Source organism: Phascolarctos cinereus, unplaced genomic scaffold (assembly GCF_003287225.1).
Source record: "Phascolarctos cinereus isolate Bilbo 61053 unplaced genomic scaffold, phaCin_HiC Scaffold_3;HRSCAF=262, whole genome shotgun sequence".
NCBI classification, from domain to species: domain Eukaryota; kingdom Metazoa; phylum Chordata; class Mammalia; order Diprotodontia; family Phascolarctidae; genus Phascolarctos; species Phascolarctos cinereus.
The window spans coordinates 33279882-33304527 of record NW_027555736.1 but is presented as its reverse complement, the minus strand read 5'-3'; the positions used below and the strand labels follow the sequence as shown (position 1 = coordinate 33304527).

The 24646-nt window shown below is 42.3% G+C and overlaps 1 long non-coding RNA gene across 2 annotated transcripts in view; it reads left to right on the top strand.

The window, feature by feature from the left end:
* The window catches only part of LOC110200084 (uncharacterized), a 74486-nt gene that overhangs the window by 46239 nt on the left and 3601 nt on the right, over positions 1–24646 (top strand). The window contains exons 4-5 of one of the 2 annotated variants that reach the window (XR_013485162.1): positions 12912–13059; positions 13606–13755. This is a non-coding gene — a long non-coding RNA (uncharacterized LOC110200084). Of the gene's footprint in view, positions 1–12911; positions 13060–13605; positions 13756–23970 lie in introns of those variants that run through there. The other variant, XR_002322157.2, reaches the window with a different exon arrangement.

Here is a 24646-nt window from a genome sequence, read left to right as displayed (position 1 = left end):
AGTACATAGCCTTGGGCAAGCTGTTTAACCTCTCTAGACATCAGTTTCATCATTTGTAAAATAAGGTGGTTGAGCTAGATGAGCTTCAGGTCTCTTCCCAGGTCTGAACTTTAATGTTCATTGTCGTAAGGCCCCTTCCATCTCCAACCTTTTATTTTCTATTGACTGTATTCCATTTTGTAAGAGCCCTTCTTGCTCTGACATTCTATTATTCCTTTCTCCTTTTATTTTAAAAATGGCTTGTGACAGTGGGAATAGGGTTCAGGGTGTAAGGAATTTGAGGATCCCCAAGTGGGAGTGCTGGGGGAATCTCAACATCCTAGATATCTCTGGAGAAAGGGAGAAAGTGGGACCCTGATCCCAGCTGGGGGCCTCTGAAGTGGAGCACTGGTTATCATTGCACCCTGCTGACAGCTCTGCTCTTCCCTTGGGGATCTTGGGGTGACCTGTGTTGGCAACTCTGCTCCTGCCCCACCTCCTACTCCAGACCCTCCTTTGAGAATAGTTGTGACAACTCAGGAGCTGGGCCGTCTGCAAGTGCCCCCTGCCACCTCTGTGTGTCTCATTTGCATGTCTATTTGCATAAATCTGCATAATTTAGGAAGCAGCAGGTACTCATCTCCTGCAGTCAGATTTTAGACAATTTCATGAACTTTGAAATTGCTTTCCCTTATATATTTATTCTCTCTCTCTCTCTCTCTCTCTCTCTCTCTCTCTCTCTCTCTCTCTTCTCTCTCTCTTCCCTTATTTCCTATCCTTCTTTCCCTTGTTCTTTACTTTCCCTCCCCCATTCTAGTCTCTTTCTCTGCTCTTTCTTCCTGTCTTCTACTCTCTCTCCTTCATTTTACCGTCTAATTTCTCTCCTAGGTCCCCCCTCCCCCACATCTTCCTGGAGCTTGGGGATACTGAGTCTTCCTCCACAGACCTTAGAGATGATGCTAGTCTGAAGCCAGAGAGCAGGCTCTGAGATTAGCTAGGACTGTGCTACAAAGAGGGATGCCCTTGCTTACTTGTTGGCATATTAGAATTGTGATTTGTACCCCATTACCACCCCCTGATAAAAGTCACAGAAAATCAGGACTGGAAGGGACATAAAAGATCACTGAATCCAACCACCCCATTTTGCAGAGGGACAAACTGAGGTCCAGTGAGGAGAAAAATCACATGACTATGCAAAGGCATAAAGACTGGAAATGAAGTGTGCATGAGGAACGCTAAGAAATCTACTTTGAATGGATCATGGAGAAAGGTGTAATGAGGCTAGAAAGAGGGGCTGTACTTTAGGAACATCACTTTGACAATTACGTGGAAGATGAATGGGAGAGGGGAGACACTCGAGGCAGGGAGACCAACCAAAGGACTGTTGGAATAGTCCATTGGGAGAGCTGATTAGGACCTAACTGTTGGGTCTCTGTTTTGTCAATTGTAAAATTAGAGAGGTTGAATTATATGACTTCTCAGGTCTCTTCCCTTTCTCAATCTATTCTCCTCTAACCTGCCACGGGCACTTATCCTGTGCTGGGGATCTGGGCCCTGCTTCAGAGGTCCTGAGTGCTGATGACCAAGGCCATTCGTAAGAACAAACAGCTTATGGTTTGCCTCTCTCCAAACACTGAGCACATTAATGGAGCCACTGGCTCTGCTTATGCCCACATCCTCATCTCTGCTCCAACTGATTCCTCAGGCTCTTGACCATACTTCTGGCTTGATTCTTATTTTTTCTACCTGTTTTATTACATGCCCTGGTCTAGGCCCTTGCTCCCCCTCCAGATGGCTCAGCAGTTGTGAGAAAGGCTCTAGGAAGCCCTGCCCTTGTTTGATTGGCTGCCATCCTCTCCTCTAAGGGACCCTGACTTGGTATGAATTTAACAACCGCACCTGACATTTTTATGGGCTGACGGCCTGCAGAATTCTTTTCTCACAACAGCCTTGGGACCTAGGTAATGCAAACATTATCATTCCCATTTTATGGATGAGGGTCAGAGAGGTTAAATGCCTTGCTCGAGGTCACACAGCTAGTAGGTGTCTGGCTCTGTGTTGCTTCTAAAATTAAGTACAATCTCCTTTACCTGGCATTTATGTCCTTCCACAATCTGACTTAAAACTCCCTTTCTGACCTTATTTCACATCACTCACAGACTCTAACAGCAGGAGAGGGGATGAGAAGCTCTCCAGTCTAGTCTATTCCTAACCAAGAGTCCCTCCTACCCCAACCCTAATAAGTGGACATTCAATCTTCACTTGAAGACCTCCAGCTGACAGAAATTTACTACCTTTCTGAACTCTACATTCCAACCCAACTGGACAGGTAGCTGTTCCTATATTTCTATGAGATGCCATTGCCATAGACATAAAATAAACACATGACTTTCTCTTCCTTGAAATTCAGAATGTTAATCTTCCTTTAAGGCTCAGCTCAAGAGTCATCTCCTCCACGAAGCCTTGCCTCCTCGCAAAAGGCCATCTTCCTGCCATCCTACCCTCCCTTCACTGCTACCACACCCTTTAAGTCTTGCCCTAGATCCATGCTGTCCTGATTTGTGAGAGCCTATAAATAGCTCCCTCCAGACTCCCTACCATGATCCTCCTGGGCCATCTTCTGTCATACCACTATGCTTGCATTACCCTTCCTCCAACCTTTACCTCTTGCTCTGTGGACAGTACCTGCAAAAGATGTTTCAACTGACGGTCCTATCCCTGTGACTTTCTGGATCAAAACACCACTCCCAATATGTATTGTTTTCCTCTATTAGACTGCAAGCTCCTTGAAGTCAGGGTCTGCTTATTGCACTGGTAACCCTAGCATTTAGCAAAATGTTTGGTGCACAGTAAGTGCTCAATATATGCGTTTTCATCCATCTATTCATATATTCCCTTATGTATCCCCTGGTCATACCCTGTCCCCAATTGCTAGTGCTCTTTCAACCCTCTCCTCACCACCAATAGACTGTAAGTTCCTTGAGGACAAGATTTTTTCATCTTTTTCATCTTTCAATCCCTAAGAACCAGCACAATTCTTTGTACATAGTAGGCACTTAATATATATTTGTAGAATAGATTTGGGTGGTTGAATTAATGAGGTTATAGATTGATATTAACTTGATCTCTAGATGGCGTATCTAGGAGCTGTCCTTGGTCCTGAGACATTCTACATTGTTGGTGCAGATGATACTGAGCTAGGAAGAGTAGCCAAAGAGTTGAGCGGTTGAGTCTGGAACCAAAAGAACATTTACGGGCAAGAATGATGGGCTGATTGAATATGATGAAGTTGAATAAAGAGAAATTTAAAGTCCTATACCTGGGATGAAAATTTCAGTACTGAATTGGTTGGACTAGAATCAGAAGCCACTGCTGTTTTATTTTGTATTGCCCTGTGCTAAGAATGGTTTTTATATTTAAAATAAAGTTTTGTTGTTATTTTTTAAAAAATGTAATAGCCCTTCTTAGCCGTTGGGTCACACGCAAACTGGCAGGTTGGATTTGGCCCTATGGCAATCATTTGCCCACTTCCGGACTTGATGGTCTCTGTTTTAGCTCTAACATTTGAGAATTCTGTATTGTATGTGGTATTTGAATGTAAGTCCCACTCCAAGTCCTTTAACATGGGCTTCTATTCAAGCATTCTGGTGACACTGGGAGAGATGCAAAGACCAAGAAAGATATGGTCCTCATCTCATATTTGGAACTTTGCTGTTATCTTTGGCTTTTCTTTCTTCTTTACCTCTCATCAATCATCAGGTATTTTAGCTTCTACCTCTACAATAGCTCTTGTGTCTGTCTTCTCCTCCCTGTTTCCACTGTCTTCATTTATGATGAAGCCCCATTATCATTTCTGGGGACTAAACTGATAGCAACATTTCTCCCCTCCTATCTCCAGCCCTGATTTTGAATTTCCAGACATTACCACCATGCCTCAGCTGCCATTTCACCCTGGAACTTCCCTGGGCAATTGGGACCTCCTTACCCTGAAACTTCTATACACCCCTACAGCCCTCTACCCTGGAACATCATTCTGCCATGCTGGCTCCCTTCTTCCACTGGTGATCATGTTCCTCCCTGGGCCTCATTTTGGGAAGGGCCCCAGATTGGCCAATTTTCATTCCCCTCTAATTTCTGCTTCTGACTTTCCAGACTTCAACACCTTGCACCCAGAATGAGAACCGTCTCCTTCCCTCTAAGTTTTATGGTTTGTCTTTCCTTATTAAAATGTAAGTTTCCTGAAGGTAGGGACTGTTTTTATTTTTGCTTGTGTTTTTATCCCCCAGATCTTAGCACAGCACCTAAAACATTGTAAGCATTTAATAAATGTGTGGTTCCCCATTTTCCTTAGTTTATCCTGCACACTGCTGCCAGATTACCACTTATTATTGAGTATCATAAGTATACTGGCATCTTATCCTATTAGACTGATAGATCTTTGCCAGGGACCAAGTCATATCTTCTCAGCCTTTTTCTCTCCAGGGCTTGTCAAATCCACCATAAATGTTTGTCATGATTGACTTCAATGCCCTACAGTGTCCCCTTGGGGACATATGGAGTGTTTTAGTACAGTGGAACAGGCTCCTGAGGGAGGCAGTGACTTCTTCTCTTGAAGTCTTCAGGCAAAGGCTGGATGGCCACTCTTTTGGTCTGCTGTTGAGGGGCTTTTTGCTCAGGCGTGGGTTTACCTAGATGGCTTCTGAGCACCTTTATAAAAACCAAGGTACTTTGACTCTGATCTGTTTTTAAAAATTAATTTATTTTTAGTTTTCAATAATCACTTCCATAAGCTTTTGAGTTTTAAAATTTTCTCTTCCTCCCTTCCCCCCCCTCCCCAAGATGGTATGCAATCTGATATAGGCTCTACATATACATTCTTATTAAACATATTTTCACATTAGTCGTGTTGTAAAGAAGAATTAGAACCAGTAGGAGGAACCACAAGAAAGAAGAAACAAAACAAAACAGAAGGGAAAAAAGAGCAAATAGTATGCTTTGATCTGCATTGAGATGCCATAGTTCTTTCTCTGGACGTGGATAGCATTTTCCATCATGAGACTTTTGGAAATGTCTTAGATCCTTGCATTGCTGAGAAGAGCTAAATCTATCAAAGTTAGTCATTGCACAATGTGGCTGTTACTGTGTACAATGTTCTCCTGATTCTGCTCACTTCACTCAGCATCAGTCCATACAAGTCTTTCTAGCTTTTTCTGAAGTCTGCTTGCTCCTCATTTCTTATAGCACAATAGTATTCCATTACATTCATATACCACAACTTGTTCAGCCATTCCCCAAATGAATGGACATCCCCTCACTTTCCAATTCTTTGCTACCACAGAAAGAGCTGCTATAAATATTTTTGGACATGTGGGTCCTTTTCCTATTCTTATGATCTCTTTGGGATACAGCCCTAGAAGCAGTATTGCTGGGTCAAAGGGTATGTACATTCCAAATTGCTCTGTGAATGGTTGGATCATTTCACAATTCCACCAACAACGCATTAGTGTTCCAATTTTCCCACATCTCCTCCAACATTTAACATTTTCTTTTTTTTTTTTTTTGACTCTGGTCTTAACCTCTCCAGATGGATGCGGAAGTTCAAGGGAAATGTCTCCTCCAAGGGGAGCTTGGGTTACAAAAATCTGGCTGTCAATCTTGCCTCTGTCATTTTTTTAACCTGTGTGACCTTGAGCAAATCACCTTCTCTGAACCTCAGTTCTACAGGACAAATTTGTTCATAAATAATTGTTTATGTTATTATTAGTAAAAATAAGTTGTAAATAATAATGCTTGATGGATATCATTGTCTGGAAGAGAAATGGAGATAGTCTGTTATAGGAGTTTTTAACTTTATTTGTGTTCTGGACACCTTCGATAGTTTGGTAAAACCTATGGAGCCCTTTTCAGAATACAGTTTTGAAATGCATTAAATAAAATGTATGAGATTATAAAGGAAACCAGTTATAGTCAAATACAGTTGCTAAAATATTTTTTAAAAGAAGTTCATAGACCTTAGGCAAAGAACCCCTGACTAATATGGAAATGTTTTACATAATTGCACATATATAATCTATATCTGGTTACTTATCTCAAGGAGGGAGGAGGAGAGGAGTGAGGGAGAAATAGAATTTGGAACTCAAAACTTTAAATAAAAATGTTAAAATTTTTTAAAAAGAGCTCCTTTTCTAGAAGGTGGAAGGGTGGTTGTAGGAGGAAAGTATGAGTACGTGAATATATATATATGTATACACTATATGTATAGTATATGTATTGAAATGTGTTTATACTTGTATATTTTGTGGGGAGGCGGTAAAGGTTGGCTATTTGCTTTTACTATAAGAATATCTAGATCTGGAAAGGATTTAAAAATCATTTTTGTTCCACTCCCTCCTCTTACATGGTAGGAAATGGAGATGCAGAGAGTTCAAGATTCTTGCTCAAGCTCACATAGCTAGTGAGGGGAAGAGGCTTGAATCCTGAGCCTCCTATCCTCCTTTCTGTTCCCACTGGCCTCACCCTGGCACTGGTCCTCATTACCACTTCCTGGGACTTAGTCCAGAGAATTATTCTCATTCCAGTGTTTTTTTACATTACTTAAAGCTGCCTGAAGTTGGAAAGATCATAAGATTATAAATTTAGAGCTGGAAAGGATCTCACAGTCAGTCTTGTCCAATACTGTCATTTGATGGATGAAGAAACTGAGGCTCAGATTGGGGAAGGGACTTGCTCAAGGTCATACAGGCAGTAAGAAGCAGTGCTGGAATTCAAACCCAGGTTCTCTGATTTCAAATCTAGTACTCTTTCCACTGTACCATGTTGCTTCCCCATAGAAAAAACCAAAACAAAATATTTTCCTCTGAGTACTAGAGGAAGAAGGCTGGAGAGGATAGACATCCGTAGAGACATGTAATTTCCAAGCTGGAAGGGGCTTTAGCAATGATCTATTCCAATCAACCAAGGCCCAGAAGAAGGAAGTGACTTATTTGAGGGTATATGAAAGGAAGGAAAAACAAGCCTATGTCAAGTGTCCACAACGTGCCAGATTTTGTGCTAAGTGCTTTACAAATATTATCTCATTTAATCCTCATAACAATCCTGAGGTAGTCTCTACTGTCATCCCCATTTTACAGTTGAGGAAACTGAGGCAGACAGATTAAATGACTTATTTAGAGTCACATAGCTAATAAATGTCTGGCGTCAAGTTTTCACTCAAGTCTTCCTAACTTTCGGCCCAATGCTGTATCCACTGAACCACCTAGTTACCATGTACATTCTTGTTCTAGCTACAACTGAAACCCATTTGAAACTGAAGGAACAAAGTCCCATCCACTAAGTATTGAGGTTATTGGGGCCTTTAAAAAGTAATACCTTAGGGGCAGCTAGGTGGTGCAGTAGATAGAGCATCAGCCCTGGAATCAGGAGGACCTGAATTCAAATCCAGCCTCAGACACTTGACACTACTAGCTGTGTGACCCTGGGCAAGTCACTTAACCCTATTGCCTAGCCTCCCCCTCAAAAAAACAGTAACACTTTATTTTCCCCCCAATTACATGTAAAAGCAATTTTTAATATTTTTTTTTAAGTTTTGATTTCCAAATTCTATCTCTCTCTCCCCTTCCTCCTCCCTGAGACAGTAAGCAATCTGATATAGGTTACACATGAGCAATCATATAAAACATTTCCACATATATTAGTCATTTTGTGAAAGGAGATTTGAAGAAAGGAATTAAGGAAGGAAGAATGAAAAGAAAGAAAAATAGTATGCTTCATCTATTCAGACAACATCAGTTTTTTCTTTGGAGGTAGATAGCATTTTTCATCATGGGTACTTTGGGATTGTCTTGGATCATTGTGTTGCTGAGAATAGCTAAGTCATTCACAGTTCTTCATCATATAATATTGCAGTTACTGTGGACAATGTTCACCTGGTTCTGTTCACTTCACTTTGCATCAGTTCAGTCTTTCCAGGTTTTCCTAAAATCATCTGCTTTTTATTTCTTATAGCACAATAATATCCCATTGCAATCATATGCGACAACTTGTTCAGCCATTGGCCCAATTAATGGGCATCCCCTCAATTTCTGATTCCTAACCACCACAAAAAGAGCTGTTAAAATATTTTTGTACAAATAGCTTCTTCTTCTTCTTCTTCTTCTTCTTCTTCTTCTTCTTCTTCTTCTTCTTCTTCTTCTTCTTCTTCTTCTTCTTCTTCTCTTCTCTTCTTCCTCTTCCTCCTCCTCCTCCTCCTCCTCCTCCTCCTCTTCTTCTTCTCTCTCTCTGTCTGGTACTCATCTAGCAGTAGTATTGCTGGATAAAAGGGTATGTACAATTTTACACATCTTTGGTTATAGTTACAAATTGCTCTCCAGAATGGAGATCCAGAATGGATCAGTTCACAAGTCTACCAACAGTGCATTAGTACCCCAGTTTTCCAACATCCCCTCCAACATTTGTCATTTTCCTTTTTTTTGTCACATTAGCCAATCTGATAGGTGTAAGGTGGTACCTCAGAGTTGTTTTAATTTGCATTTCCCTAATAAACAGTGATTTAGAGTCTTTTTCATATGACTAGATAGCTTTGATTTCTTTGTCTGAAAACTGTCTGTTCATATCCTTTGACCATTTATCAACTGGAGAATGACTTGTATTCTTATAAATTTGACTTAGGTCTCTATATAATTGAGAAATGAGGCCTTTATCAGAGATACTTGCTATAAAATCCCTTACCCCCACTTATCTGCTTTCCTTCTAATTTTAATTGTATTGGCTTTGTTGGTGCAAAAATTATCCATTTACATTTCGTGATGTCCACTGGATGTTGTTTGGTTCTAAATTCTTCCTTTATCCATAGATCTGATAGGTAAACTATTCCATGCTCTTCTAATTTGCTTATGGTTATCATCCTTTATGTGTAAACCATGAGCCCATTTTGACCTTATCTTAGAATGAAGTGGGAAGTATTGGTCTATACTTAGTTTCTGCCATACTGTTTTCTAGTTTTCCCAGTAGTTTCTGTAAAATGAAGTTTTTGTCCCGAAAACTTGGATCTCTTGCTGTATAAAACACTAGATTACTATGGTCAGTTACTTCTGAATCCTGTGTGCCTAGTCTATTCCAATAATCCACCACTTTATTTTTTAAGCCAGTGCCAGATTATTTTAATAATTCTTGCTTTATAATATAGTTTGAGATCTGGTATGGCAAGGCCACCTTCCTTCACATTTTTTTTTCATTGATTTCCTTGATATTTTTTACTTTTAGTTCTTCCAGGTGAATTTTTACATTATTTTTTCTAGCTCTATCAAATAATTTTTGGTAGTTTGATTAGTATCACACTGAATAAGTAGATTGAGTTAGGTAGAATTGTCATTTTATTATATTGTCTTGGTCTACTTATGAACAATTGATATTTTTCCAGTTGTTTAGATCTGACTTTATTTGTGTGAAAAGTGTTTTGTAATTGTGTTCATGTAGTTCCTGAGTTTATCTTGGCAGGTAGATGCCCAAATATTTTAGTAATAAATTAGAAACACATTTTTTTTTTTACCTTTTAATGTTTCTCTTGAATCTTGTATTTCAATAACAAATTTTTATTCAGCTCTGGTCTTTTAATTAGGAATGCTTGAAAATCCTCTATTTTATTACATATCCATTTCCCTCTGAAGGATTATATACTCTGTTTTAGTGGGTAGGTGATTCTTGGTTGTTATTCTAACTCCTTTGCTTTCCAGAATATATTCCAAGTCCTCTGGTTCTTTAATGTAGAAGCTGTTAAATCCCATGTAATCTTGACTGTGGCTCCACAGTATTTGAATTGTTTCTTTCAGGCTGATGGTAATTTTCTCTTTGCCCTGGGAGCTCTGGAATTTGGCTATGCTATTCTTGGGAATTTTCATTTTGGAGTCCCTTTCAGGTGATGATTGGTGGATTCTTTCAATTTCTATTTTGCCTACTGGATATCAGGGCAGTTTTCCTTGATAATTTCTTGAAACATGATGTCCAGGCTCTTTTTTTTTTTTAAATTATGGCTTTCAGGTAGCCCAATAATTCTCAAATAATTTCTCCTCAATTCCAGGTCATTTGTTTTTCCAATGAGAAGATTCACTTCTATTTTTTTAAATTTTTTAAAAAAGATTTTATCATTTCTTGATGTCTCATGGAGTCATTAGCTTCCACTTGTCCAATTCTAAGTTTTAAGGAATTTTTTCTCAGTGAACTTTTGTATCTTTTTTGCAATTTGGCCAATTCTGTTATTTAAGGAATTAATTTTTTTCAGTGAATTTTTGTATATCTTTTTCCATTTATATATGTATTTACCAAGCTGTTGACTCTTTTTTCATGATTCTCTTGCATTACATTAATTTCTTTCACCATTTTTTCCTTCTATTTCTCTATTTGTTTTTAAAAAGCCTTTTAAAGCTCTTTCAGGAGTTCTTTTTGGGCCTGAGGACAATTTACATTTTTCTTTGGGGCTTCTCACGTAGACATTTCGATATCTCTTCTAAGTTTGTGTCTTGATTCTCACTGTTACCATGGTAACTTTGTATAGTTAAGTTCTTTTCCTTTTTTTTAAATTTTATTTATTTTGATCGTTTTTCTGCCAGTTTTGTAACTTTGTACTATTGTGTAAGAGTTGGGTTCTGCTCCTGCACTGTCCCAAGCTTCTTGTACTGGGGCTCAGGGCCTAGCTGCTGGCTTTCACTGGTGGGAGGGGGCTCTTAGCTGGCTTCTACTTGGGGTGGGACCACCCTGTTGACCTGTCCTGGGGGTGGGGTCTTGATGCTGGCTGGCTCTGGAGCACGGCCTTGCTGGTGGCCTATGCTGGGTGTGGGGTCTCACTGCGAAGCTGATCTGGTCTGCTGGCTTGCATGGGGGTAGGGCCTCGCTGATGGTCTGCTCTTGGGCTAGGAGCTTTGCTGCAGGCCCCTTGTTGTGTGACCTGCTACTGCTGCTCCTTCATCGGGCTCCCTCCCATGTCAGTAAGACAGAACTTTCCTGCTGAGCTGGTAAGCTGCTTCCCTGTCCTAAATTGGTTTTGAGGGGTTTTTCAAGGTTGTTTGGAAAGGAATTTGGGAAGGCTTCAGGGAGGTCCTTTCTCATTCTGCCATCTTGGCACTGGAAGTCCGATCTGGGCCTTCTGAAGACCAAAAAGTAAGGCAGGGAAAGAATGACTATGCACAGATATATGAGAAATGGAAACCAAACAAAATCCTTCCTTCACTCCCCATCTGCTCCCAGGCTGGAGAAAGTGCTGAGCTGTGACTCCTTCCCTAGAATGTTGAACTCAGCACTTTGTCTGATTCGGTCCAGGAACAGGCTGAGGTTGCTCAGTACTCCCAGACATAACCTCCCTAGGAGCATCTTTCCTCGACCTCATGCCCCTAACATACCCTCCTCGACTTCCAGCAGAGTTAGAGCTAGGCATTGTTATGCCTGGGGATAAATCCAGTTGGGCTGGGAGTGGCAGTCCAAAGGACAATCAGTGGGGAGTTGGGGGTGGGAAGGAAGGTGTTGTAGAATAGTCCAGCTGGAAGGTGGCAGTAGAAGAGGCATGGAACCAAGTCCAAACACAGGTGCAGTTGCTTTGAGTGGCAGGCAGAATGGCCCCTGCAAGTTTTGGCAGGGATGGGGAGCTGAATTGTAGGTGGCATGGTTGAAAAATGACCTGCAGCTCAGAGATGTTAGTCCTGGGGCTGGCTAGGATGGAGACAGGAAATATGGGCATGGATAACCATGGGGAGGAGGCTTGGCTCTGCCTCCCCAGCCAAGAAGTGGAGTTCTAGTTGTTGGAGTCCTAGCACAAAGTTTCCAGTCTCCTCATTCTAGCACTCTGTAGGGGGTCACAAATCACAGACAATTTAGCAAAAAGAGATCTCAGAGATCATTGAGCCCACTGCCTTCCTTTTACAGAAGAGGAAATGAGCCGAGAGAGGGGGAGGGACTTGCACTTAGTAAGTGGCTGGGGTTAAGGAGAGTGGGTGGGATTAGTAGAAGCTGGGATTCAAACTCAAGTTTTGCAGGTTTTCCTACTCCAACTCTAATTCCCTATGAGATATCAACTGGCCCTACTTCTCTATTGCTTTATAGTTTCTGAAGGTCGTGGATGCAAATGTTCCCATGCCCATTTTGTAGGTGAGACTCAGATGGGAAGTAGCTTTTGTGTGGTCACATGGCTAGTAAGGATCAGAGCTTGGATTCCATTCTAGGTCTTCTGTGGACTCCGATTTTGGGATCTGGTTGTCATCCTCTAATATCACCATGCTACAGGAGAAAGAGCATTGGCTTTGGAAGCAGAATACTGGAGATTGAGGCCCAGTTCCAATACTACCTTGCTGTGTAATTCTGGCTGTCATTCAAGTCAGTCTCTCAGAGACTCAGTTTCCTCTTTTGTAAAATAGAGTCACTATTACATCATCTCTTTCTGGGGTTGTTGTTGATAAGTGAGGTCAATAATTATAGTATTAACAACATTTTTGGTATTTTTTAGACAATTAAACGTCCAGGGGCTCACACAGTTGCAGAGAGAGAGAGAGAATATAGAATGTTCAAAGGAAATATCATCTACAAGAGAGGCTTAAGGTCAGAGGATCTGGGGTTGAATTGTCATTAATTACTGTGTGACCTTTGTTAATAATAATAGCTGACCTTAAACTTTGCAGAATGCTCTATATCCATTATCTTATCAACAACCAGAGCCCAAACTAGAAGTTTATAGACCTAGAATCTAGTCCTAGCTTTGCCATGAATTCTCTGTGTGACCTTGGACAAGCACCTTGACCTTTCTGGGCCTCAGCTTAATACTCTGTAATCTGACAGGGCTGAGGGGGAAACTCTCCTTGTTCCTAGTCTAGGGCTTTCCATGCCCTATGGAATTGCCTCAGTGATTTTCCAAAGGATTGATGGATTGCACACCTTCTTTAAAATCTTTGCAGGGGACCCAAAGGATACATGGGGCTCAGAAGAAATATCCAGGACTGATGTGAGCAAGGGCTTTTCATGAAGCCACCAAAGCCAGCCATTGCTTAAGGTTGAGCATCCAACTTGGAGCTGTCATTCTTGGAAGGAAACCAAGCCACTGGGGTGAGTTTCTAGGAATTTAGGCCATATCTGCTCCCTCCTACTTCTCTCTTCCCCCAAAGGACGTTCTCCTTTTCCAAAAGACAAATATCCTATTGGTCCTCCCCTATGTTCCTCAGACTGGAGCCTACAATCCTAGGTTGTATGCCATGGAATATGTGTGTGAATGGTACTATATGGCTTGTCCTGTAGAGGGCATGCTGAGTTTCTCTGTTAGCCTCTGGGGACACATATGACTCAGCATTGGAAGGCTTGGTGCTTTTAGATGACAAACAAACCCCCTTCTTGGCCACAGAGCAGGAAGGGCCACTAATTCAGTGGGATTTTAAGCTGAAACTCCTCTTCTCTTTCCAGATAATGAGCATAGAAGGAATCTTTGAGTCTCTCCCTGAAGGGGTGAAATGGGATGTGGTTGGTGTCTTTCCTTCATCTGGGCAGAAATGTTGAACTGTGAACACATGGTAGCAGCATGTGTGTGGCCTTAGGCAAGCCTGAGCCTGGTCTGTGGGCCCTTAGCTAGTGTTTCTGTTTTATTTCTTTCCTGATTAGAGGTGACCAAAAGGCATTCCCAAGATGATTGTATCCAGCCTCAGAAGCAACCTTGGGAACTCAAGAGTTCTGGAGATCCTGGGTCCTTTGTTTGGAGCTGACTTGCAGCTGAGGGGAGTTTCTGCATCAGAGGGGATAACTACCAATGAGGTAAGCAGCTCAGCTCCTGGCTGGGCTAGTCAGAAGACTTGTATCTAGAGGGAATTGTTTGGACAGTGCGGAGACAAGGTGAAATGTAAAAATGGCTACTCAGCAATCTCACAAATTGCTTTATGTTTTGATGGTTTTGTCTCAACCTCTCAGGAGAGTATAATAGTAGTTATAAGTTATTATTGTTGCTTCTTTGTTTTCTATCAATGCACACTTGTGAGTCTTCTGTGTTTAGAATTTCTTTTGTTTAGAAGAAATAAATGGCTGTCCTATATGTACACTGAATGCCTTTCTATTCCTCCCTTTAGAGAGACTTTAGACACAAACCCAAACCTAAACTTTAAATAATTGCCCACAATGCTTGAAGACAGCTAGGTGGTAAAGTAGATAGAGAGCTGGCCTGAGGTCAGCAGGATATGAGTTCAAATCTGTCCCCAGACACTTACTAGCTGTATGACCCTGGGCAAGTCACCTAACCCTGTTTGCCTCAGTTCAGCCTCTCATCTATGAAATGAATTGGAGAAGGAAATGACAAACCACTTCAGTATCTTTGCGAAGAAAACCCAAAATAGGGTGATGAAGAATCATATACGACCGAAACAACTCATCAACAAAACAGACATTATAAAGAATCAGAGAGTATGAGAAAAGAGCCTGGCTCTTCTTTGTAGGGAGTCAAACTCCCCTTGGTCTGTGACCAGATGCATCTAGAGTTGAGAGGAGGGACCCCTTAGTAGAGAGGGAGAGAGATTAGCATCCTAGACCCTTGGGTCCAACCACGGGTATTATTATTGCTCTAGGATCTCAAGGTTGGCAGGGTTGGCAAGAGGAGAGTGACCAGTTCATGAAATATGCCAATCAGTTGAAGGAACTGGGGATGTTTAGCCTAGAAAAGGGAGGATGTAGGGTGGGATGTGCTCACTGCCTTCCAGCCGCTGAAAGACTGCCATGTGTGTCAAAGCAAATAAACTGAATCACTCAGCATTGTATTTAGGACTCTGATCTATTAGGAATACATATTTATGAGTTATGTCAAGTATGGTTCAGGAGAAAGAAATGAGAGAGGCCAAAGACTCGCAGATATACAGAAGCCTTGCACCTCTATATCATGAACACTTTCTTAAAAAAAATTGGTAGGCACTGGACATGGTGAGCAGAAAATAATCTCACTAAAAATGAAAATGACTACATTCTGACAGACATGGCTTATTATGAATGTAGGAATTATCCTTAAGTCAGCTGTCTGTGCACAGTAAGACTATTGAGTTGTCAGAGCTAAGGCAGGAATTTAAAATAAACAAGAAGGACTACTCGTGATAAAAAGATATGGCATACAAATGAGAGTCAGCCCTTAATTATTTGAACAAGCAGTTGAAATTTTTTTAAAAAGGCAAATGGATAGAAATGGCATTGTCACCAACTATTATAATTTCATCCAGAAGTTAAACCAATATAAACTAATTTCTACAATAAAGAGAACAAATGAGCCCAGAAAGCACACTGGTCAGAAAACATTTGCCTTACTTGCCAAATGGAGAGTGATGGCTGCCAAAAGAAACAGTGGGTTATAGTTTTATATGTATGTGCATATACATGCATATATAGAGAGAGCTTGTCATCATATACATATACATATATGTATATATACACACACATAAACATTTATCAAAGCACCTACTATGTGCCAGGCAATGTGCTAAGTGCTAGTATTTATACAGTGCTTTAAGGTTTACAAAGCATTTTACAAATATTATCCTCATAACAATCTTAGGAGGTAAGCACTATTATTATAACCATTATGCAGATGAGGAAATTGAGGCAGACAGTGGTGAAGTGACTTGTCCAGGGTCACACAACTAATAAGTATCCAAGGCTGGATTTGAACTCAGGTCTTCCTGACTCCAGGTCCGGCATTCTATCCATTGTGCCGCCAAGCTGCTGTAGAATATAAAGTTATCCTTAAAATCTTACAAAGAAGGATAATAGATGATCATGAGCAGTATTGCCTCAGAAAACAGAGAGAAGCAGCGTAAGGCAAAACCATTTTATTTTATCTTATTTTATTTTATTTTATTTCTTTGTATTTTGCTGGAAGGGCTCAATAGTCGAAGTGATCTGACTTGTTGGCTGATGTTGTTGTAACACAAATGTTACTCTTCAGTTTTTTTTATTAATTTATTTAGGCAAAACCATTTTAGAGAAAGCTTGGCAAGGTATCCAACTTAGCAAAGTCATCTGAAGGGCTTTTGAGGATGAAAATGGAAAGAGGATGACAAAGAGAAGAAAAATGGAAAAGATTTGCAAAAACGTTGCAACAAACTGTTTTCTCCTTTAAGGACTGTGGAACCACCATACTTAGACCGTGATGTTAGAGTCCCTGAGATAATTAGACAGGATGTAGAAATGGCACCAAAGAAAACAAAAATGAGGAAAACATGCTTGTTTGGATCAAGTCTATATGTACAAGAGATCTGTGCCAGAGGTGATAGAATTTTGATGTCACAGAGAGACTAATACGCAAGGTCCTAAAGGAGAAGAATATACCAAAGGCATGGAAAAAAAGATCTCAGAACTCATTGATGCCAAAAAAATGATGACCGAAAGAGCATCAAAAATACTAACCTATCTGCCTAATCTCCCATCTATCCAAAATCTTTATGAGGGTCATCTATACACAAATTGAGGGCATCCTTTATGAAGCTATTAGTCATGAACAAGAAGGCTTTTGCAAATGATATTCAACAATGGACCACATCTTCATCATGTTATAGTTGACTGAATGATGTAGAGAACATAAGCTCCTACTGAGATTTTTGGTTGGATATTTTGAAAATAAAGAAACACTAGGTTCTTTTACAACAAAGTGTTTCTCATCCATATATCATCATCTTTCAGAATTCCTCGGAAGATGTAACAATAGGAATGACCTTGTTCAATGATCCTCTAATAATAAATGTCAGGAGAGACATAAAACAGGGTTACCGTGGGGACTGCAATGATAGAGGACACCTGGCACAGAGTTCAGGAAGGATTCTCTGGGGATGGTGAGGTCCTCCAGATGTTCCACTTTGTGAATGACATTATATGGATTGTACTCGAGCACCCATCACAGAGCCTCCTGCAATAATCTGTACTCAATGTAGAGAGTTTGGCCTGTCCATCCACACAGGAAAGATCAAGTAAATGAAGAATGTCTACCTAATACTCACATTTCAACCTATGAGTGGACGTCCTATAGAGATTGTCCAATAGTATGTGTATCTTGGACAGACAATACAATGAGCTGGGCCCAGAGTTGAAAATGAGGAGAGTGGGCTGAATTGCTTTAGGGAAATTGCATGGTTCTTTTGCTGATCCCAAGCCTCCCATGAAATCAAAGGCCCATCTTTTCAATACGAACATTTTCCTGGTCTCGCCATATGCCAGCAATGGAACATCACAGCCGTCTAAGAACTAAAGTTGAGCATCATCCAGAGAGGGTGGTAAAGAGGCACGTGCTTTTGAGCAGGCTGGAACATATAACCAAGGAGAAACTCTGAAGAACAAGAATGAAGGAGGTCGTCAGGGAACTGTATGCCAGAAAGAGAAGATGAGCTGGTCCTGTGGCAAGAGCAAGAGATGATGAGTGGATGTATAAAAACCTCTACTAGCACCCTTGTGATGTTGGAAGAAAGCAAGGAAGGCCTGTAACATGTTGGGTGGACCCCTCATGTCAAAACACTGGGAGGACATGGATGAGAGTTGTGTAGGATAGGTTGCTATCCACATCATGAGAAGGAATTCCTGAATCAATGAAATCACAGATCTATTTGTGTATTTGAGTGCAAATAATTGATCGAAGGATGCATCAACAGTCCCTTACCAACTAAAATTCCTAGTTCTCTAGACCAAAAAAACCCCACAAAAACAACAAACCCTGGGAGTTCTAGGCCCTATCCAGGCACTACTAGAGAATTCTAGAATTCTAAACAATTTCCTTTGACCACGAAGCTTGTCTTAGTTACCAATCAAGAATAGAGTGACTATCTAATGGAAAGGGTAAACAAGTTAAAGATATATTGGTAGTGATGGATCATGACAAGTCAAGGACTCTAGGACATGAAAAAGGTATTTTAATCACAGAGACTCCAAATAATATTAAATTATGAGGATGGTCTGAATAGTATCTGGTCACCTTCCAGAGTGCCTGGAATTTCCTGGTGCCTTGTAGCAAATGCCGATATTGGCACTCCGGTATTTTACCTTGATCCACACCTAGCGGCATATTAAATCAGCTAAAAAGCATTAGGGTCTTTTAAGTTCTAATTTACTTAGAAGTTTGAGACTTGAAACACTTTGTTTCTTCACGTGGAAGAGGAAATAGACTCTTTCTAGTTAGTCCCAGAGGATTGGACCAGGAGTGGATGTTGCTAAGAGGCAGATTTAGGCTGGAAAATCAGAGAAAGTACCTCCCAGTGAGAGCTGTCCCCAGAAGGATGGACCTCCCCTGGACATTGCAGGTTCTTTGTCCCTTAAGGTCCCCAAGCCAAGGCTAGATGAGCACCGGTCTGGGGCACTGTACAGAGGATCGTTGTTCAGCATGGTTGGACTAGATGGTCCTATGCACTCTGAGATTCAATGACCTGAAAGTTCATTTGATCCAGGCCGATGGAGCAATCTCTTGGGTGGTCCCTGATGCTGCATGAAATGCCTCTCATTCTGGGCAGTGGACATCTGTTTGAAATTCTCCTCCAAGTCCTTGTCTCCTCAGATGCTGGGGAGCAGGGACGTTTTGTTCAGTTACTCAGCAACGCAACAAATATTTGGGCCAGCCGGGCCTGTTTACACTCCAGTCAGCTTATCAGACTCTTTAGACATGAGGCAACTTTTCTTATTTTTCTTGTCCTTTTTTTTTTTTTAATCTGGGAGCTTAGCAAAAATAGCCCAATGTGGGAGTGGGAGGGAGAAAGGGTTTAGCAACTTGGCTGAACCCTTCTAGGACATGTTAGTTGAAAGAATTACTATTTACGGCCCTAAGTGGGTGAGGACGGCAGGAATGTCACTTGCAGGGGTGGAGAGAAGGTTGTCTTGACGGATGATGGTTTCTTTCAGGCTTCCCGGGTGTTCCAAAAGAAAGATTGAAGGCAGTCTGAAAAACCTCAGGGGTAGAAGATCTTCAGGAACACTTGAGTGGTGGAGTCGGAGTGTGTGTGTGAATGTGTGTGTGTGTGTGTGTGTATGTGTGTGTATACATGCGTGCACACATGCTCGTGCACGTGCACGCCAGGGAAGGGTTGCTTACACGTAGTGACCAGTATTCAGCTATACCTTGGTCCTAGACCCCACCTTTCTTCCCCTCAGGCCCCACTTACAAATTTAAGCTTTTCCCAGTCCTTCTTCCCCTCCCCTAGAATTGGATGGAAGGCCAGTGAGAGTTCAAGCTAACGTGAAATGCTTGCATATAGTGGGTAGGACGCTGGGCCAGAAGACAGATGAAATGATAGAACAGAAAGAGAACATTGTTTCCAGTCCCAGCTCTGCTACATCTTACCAGTGTAAACCTTGACAAGTTGCTTTATCTCTCTGGGCACCAGATTGCCCGCCCATCTGTGAGATGATGGTTGGGCAAAGGCAGGGCTCCTGTACCTTTTCTGAGCTATGCGGTAGTCTTCGGGAGCCTATGCATAGATATCTCCTCAGAACCGTGTTTTTAAATGCATAAAATACAAAAGATTACAAAAGAAACCAATCATATTGAAATACTGCCATCAAAATATTTTTTAAAAAAGTCCCCGACTCTGGGTTAAGAATCTCTGCATGAGATCATCTCTAAGGTGTCCTGCAGCTCTGAATCCTGGGGTTTCTACTTCAGAGTTGTGATTTTTGTTTTTGTGGCTGGGTGTGTGATTTCACTGGCAGTGCAGGTGGTGAAAGCCTTTTACTAATGAGGACCCACAACTCGTTTAGAGAGTTGTCATGTCCCTAAGAGACTGACTGATCCCCACAGGGTCACGTGGCTAATATGTGTCAGAGGCAGACCTTGAACCCAGACCTTCCTGACATCAAGACAAGCTCTCTATCCACTCCACCAAGATATGCCTTTAAATGTCAGCTTCCTTAGCTCTGGGTAAATTGTTTTATGTGACTTCATATGTATAATGGGTATAGTATTTGTTGCCTTCTAAATGGGTGGGGGAGGGGGCAGAGGGAGGGAGAAAATTTCGAACTGAAAATAAAAATTAAAAAAAAAATGAACACTGGGTAAATTGTTTAATGAGAAGCAGTGTGGAATAGCTGATAGAAAAACAACCTTGGAGTCCAGTAGAACTGGGTTCAAGTTTGGCTTCTGACACTATGTGTGACCTTGGGCAAGTCACTTAAACTCTCCATACCTCCAAGCCAATTTCTAATAATAATACAGCTAGTACTCATGGAGAGTTTCAAGGTTTGTGTAGAACTTTCCATATGCTGTCTCATTTGATCCTTATAACAATGCTGTGATGGAAATACTATTATTTCCCCTATTTTACTGATGAGGAAACTGAGGCAGACAGAGCATAAGTGCCTGAGGTCACATAATAAATTCCTGAGGCAGGATTTGAACTCAGGACTCTCTGACTCCAAGCCCAGCTCTTAAGCTTATAAATAGAAATGCTGGTGCCAATAAGAATTGGTGGAGGGAGGTTTCTCAAATATATAATAGGATCCTCTAGAAAGAAATCTTTAAACTCCCCTGAGCTTCCGTTTCATGATCTATAAATTGGTGCTATTTAATAAGGCGCATCCTCTCTCCCTCACAGGCGCCTTGTGAGGGAAGTGTTTCCTTTGACTAGGCAGACTCGAGAAGCCTGAGGTGCTCTTGTGCCTTGGGTAGAAGGGGGACGTGGAGGGCACTTGGGCTGTGACACGTTCTCACCCTCCTCTCCATGGGAATTTGCCTAGGCCTGGGCTCCAGCTCTCACCAAATCCTCACCCCTCTCAAAGGCCCTTCTGTGGGAAACAAGACACTTCCTTCACTAGCTTCAAATTGCCAATTCCAAGCCCATTTTCGCAGCTGCAGTATTCCAAGAGCACTATTTAAAAAGCAAGAGATCTAATCTTTTTTCCATCCTGCCAGATCGTTTCTGTGTAAAATCAAATATTTCCATTCTCCACCTTGTGCTTAATATACTCATCTCTCCCTCTCTCCTTACGTGGCTCCCTCCCTCCTCCATTCTTCCCTCCCCACTTTCTTTGCCTTTTACCTCCCTCCTGCAGGGGCTCCGGGGAATGTTATGTATGAAATTATTTTGTAAAAATCCAATAAAAATTTTAATCAGGTCAACATCATTACAAGAAAAGGAAATGATGGATCTTCTGTGATGCAGAAAAAATGTAACAGAGAAAAACCCTCCTTCCCTCCTACCCGTGCGCAAATCCATCTTCAAGGAAAGGTGTTCATGCCCACTTGGTGGGGCTCTGACCCACTCAGCAGCCCCTTTCACAACCTCCTGGGCTCTTTGGGCTCACAAGCTGTGTACCCCTTCACCTCCTCTCAGCTGCAGCCATGGTCTCCCAGCTTTCTTCTGAGGTTTTTCTCCCCTTACTGCTCCCCCGGGGAAAATAAGGCCCCCAAATCATCAAGACAGCGAAAGAACTCTGGGCTTGACGTCAGAAAAAGATGCAATGGGGGAAAACTCATTTCCTCCCCCATTTACAGATTTGCCCCTATGAAGGGCAAGGGATCTCAGGACAGAGAATGCTTGGAACATAGAATGTCAGAGGTGGAGGAGACCTTAGAACAAAGAATGTTACAACTGGCACCTTAGAACAAAGATGAGAGCCTGGAGGCCCCTAGAATATGGATCATACAATGTAAGATCTGGGAGGGACAGTATAACATAGGTTATCTGAGATGAGGGGGACCACAGAACACAGAACAGAGAATATTAGAGCCATCTAATGTGAGAGCTGGGCCCTAGAAGATGTTCTATGTTCTAAGGGCCCTCTGTTCTGAGCTGAGAGGACTCTTAGAACATAAAATGTCAGAAGTGGGAAGGACCTTGAAACATACTATACAGAAAGTCAAAGCAAGGAGGGACTACGGAATGCAGAACAGAGAATATTAGGGTTGGGATGATCATAACACTTAATATGAGAGCTGGGAGGGACCTCAGAACACAGAACACAGCATGTGAGGGCTGGGGGGAGGACCTCAGAACACAGAACACAACATGTGAGAGCTGGGAGGGACCTCAGAACACAGAACACAGCATGTGAGGGCTGGGAGGGACCTTAGAACACAGAACACAACATGTGAGGGCTGGGGGGAGGACCTCAGAACACAGAACACAACATGTGAGGGCTGGGGGGGACCTTAGAACAGAATGTTCGAGTTGTCAGGGACCTTGATACCATCGGAGCTGGGAGGGGCCTTGGAACACGGAACAGAAAGTCAGAGCCAGAAGAGCCTTTGGAGAAGGAGAGCATCTTGTCCAGTCCTTTCATCCTATAGACAGGGGAACCTGTCCCAGGAAAAGGGAAGACATGACTTGAGGTCGCGCAGGGGAGTGACAAGCCTTCGATTAGGAAGCCCTGCTCTTTTGGAGCTTGCAAATTTGGAGCAGAGACAAAATGCACACGTACACAAGGAATCACAGCGAAGCTTCCAAAGGCTGTCTGTAATGAAGCGTTTGACGGTGTGGTCTGGCCTCTTGGAGAGGAAGCTCAATGAATCCTGGTGCAGCTGGAGGAGGCTTCTTAGCCTGGGCGGGGCTGGGGAGGGGGGAGTTCAGGGGATGCTCCAGGGGCCGTCCTGGATGGCTTTGATCATTCTCCCCTCCCCCCACCCCAAGTTGGATTTACATAGTTTAATAAAACTGGAGGAGATCTCACTGTGGCCTTGACATTTACAGAGCCAGCAGCAGTGATCTCAGCTCCCTCCTTTCCTTTCCAAGTTAAAAGTGTATATTTGGCTGTGCCAAGAGTGGTAGATTTGGAGTCAGAGCACCTGGGTAGGAGGGGAGGGCCATCCCTCACCTGGATGTTAGAGGAGCGAGTAGAATTCACTGCTACCCCTCCATCCTAAATCAGGGCTTTCCAACCTGGGGCCACGGAGCCCTGGGAGGCTGAGGAGTTATTACAAGGAGTTTGGGAAGCCTTGCAGACCACCAGCCTTGTCATTTTGAGCTTTATTTGGCTCTGACAAAATATGCGGTGGGCACCAGTCTAATAAATAAGCAAGTATGCCTTCGGTGGACTGAGCAAATAATCCAGTTTAAACAAAAACATAGGACTATTTTTCAAATGGCTGGAGATGCTGGGCTGAAGAAAGCGCAGATTCATTAGTAAGTGTCTCTGAACTCAAAGGAGCTTTTTATCATCATGGCTTTTCTCTCTTTGCATGTGGCTAAGAGCACATCTATGATCGTGGAGGGGGCAGCTGGGGAGGCTGGGGACATCTCTGATGGTTAAAAAGTGGGCCTCCTCCCTGAAAAGGTTGGGAATCACTGTGCTCAAGGGGATGTACACCCTTCTGTTGCTTTAGGGGTGCACACAGATGGGAGCTCACCCTCAGATGATCTGGGGCCCACTGGGATGGGGAGGGGATGGATGAGTGAACTCTGTAATTGAACTTTAGTCAAGTTTTTAGAACCAGAGAATCTTTAAATCAGAATCATAGGACCTTAGAACTTGAGAGTCAGAATCAGAATCAAGCATTAATAAATGCTTGTTGATTGGTTGAATCAAGACTATTTTTTGGGGGGAGGGAAGGGTTTCAAACCTTTCATTTCCTCCATGTGGTAACTCCTGGTGTGAAAATGCCATCCTCCCACTCCCAGGCAGATCAGAAACTTGTCCTACATGGTTGTCAGGAAGGGGACTGGGAAGTTCATAAGATCATAGATTTAGAGATGAAAGAACTCCAAAGGCTGTTTAATTCAACTCCCACCCTCCTTCATTTTACAGATTAGGAAACTGAGGCTCAGAAAGGAAAGTGATTTACCCAAGGTCACAGAAGTAGTATCAGGCAGGATTTGAACACAGGTCCTCTAACTCCACAGTTACTAAATAGCTAGATTGGGATTTGTATGAATAATGAAACCTCTGAAGTAATGGTTTTATCTGAATTTGCATAATATGCTTCCATTGGGCTGGAACCACTGACTATCTATCTATCTATCTATCTATCTATCTATCTATCTATCTATCTATCTCTATCTTTTTTTTTGGTGAGGCAATTGGGGTTAAGTGACTTGCCCAGGGTCACACAGCTAGTTCTAAGTCATTGACTGTATTTTATCCATAATATTATTGTGTGCCTGGGGACTTAGTGTACACATGAATGCCACACACCATGATGCTTGTCCATGGTCCCATAGCTAGTATATGTCATGGGCAGGATTTGAACCCAGGTCTTGCTGACTCCAAGGCTGGTGCTTACTCCTCTATGTCAAGCTGTCTCTCTAGGGCCATTAGACCTTGGAACCATAGAACCTCAGTGTGTCCTTCTCGACCTTGTTTCTCTGACTATGACTCTAAGACTCAAGTGTTCCAACTCTCAGCTGGAGCAGAAGAGGTCACCAGCCTCTGTATGATGAGTATCAGGGTGACTAGGCTCCCCAAAGCTCACTTGTCTGCTCCTGTCCCATTCAGCCCATCTTCTTCTCCATGCATGTCTGACCACGGTTGCCTGTTAGTCTCCTTCTTGCTGACCAGGAGGCACAGCTCTGCCCTCCCATCTCCCCCTTTCCCTCCTCCCCCCAGCAGGATGTGCAGTGAAGGGCATGGGGGAAGAAGGTGGAAGGTGATCACTCAGGCAGTAAATAAATTTTGTGGGCTGGGCAATATCATAAAAACCACCGGCCTCTGCCCTCATGGTTTATTTTGTAATCAGGGCCCTGGGATTGATTTATGGGGTGATTCATCTCTG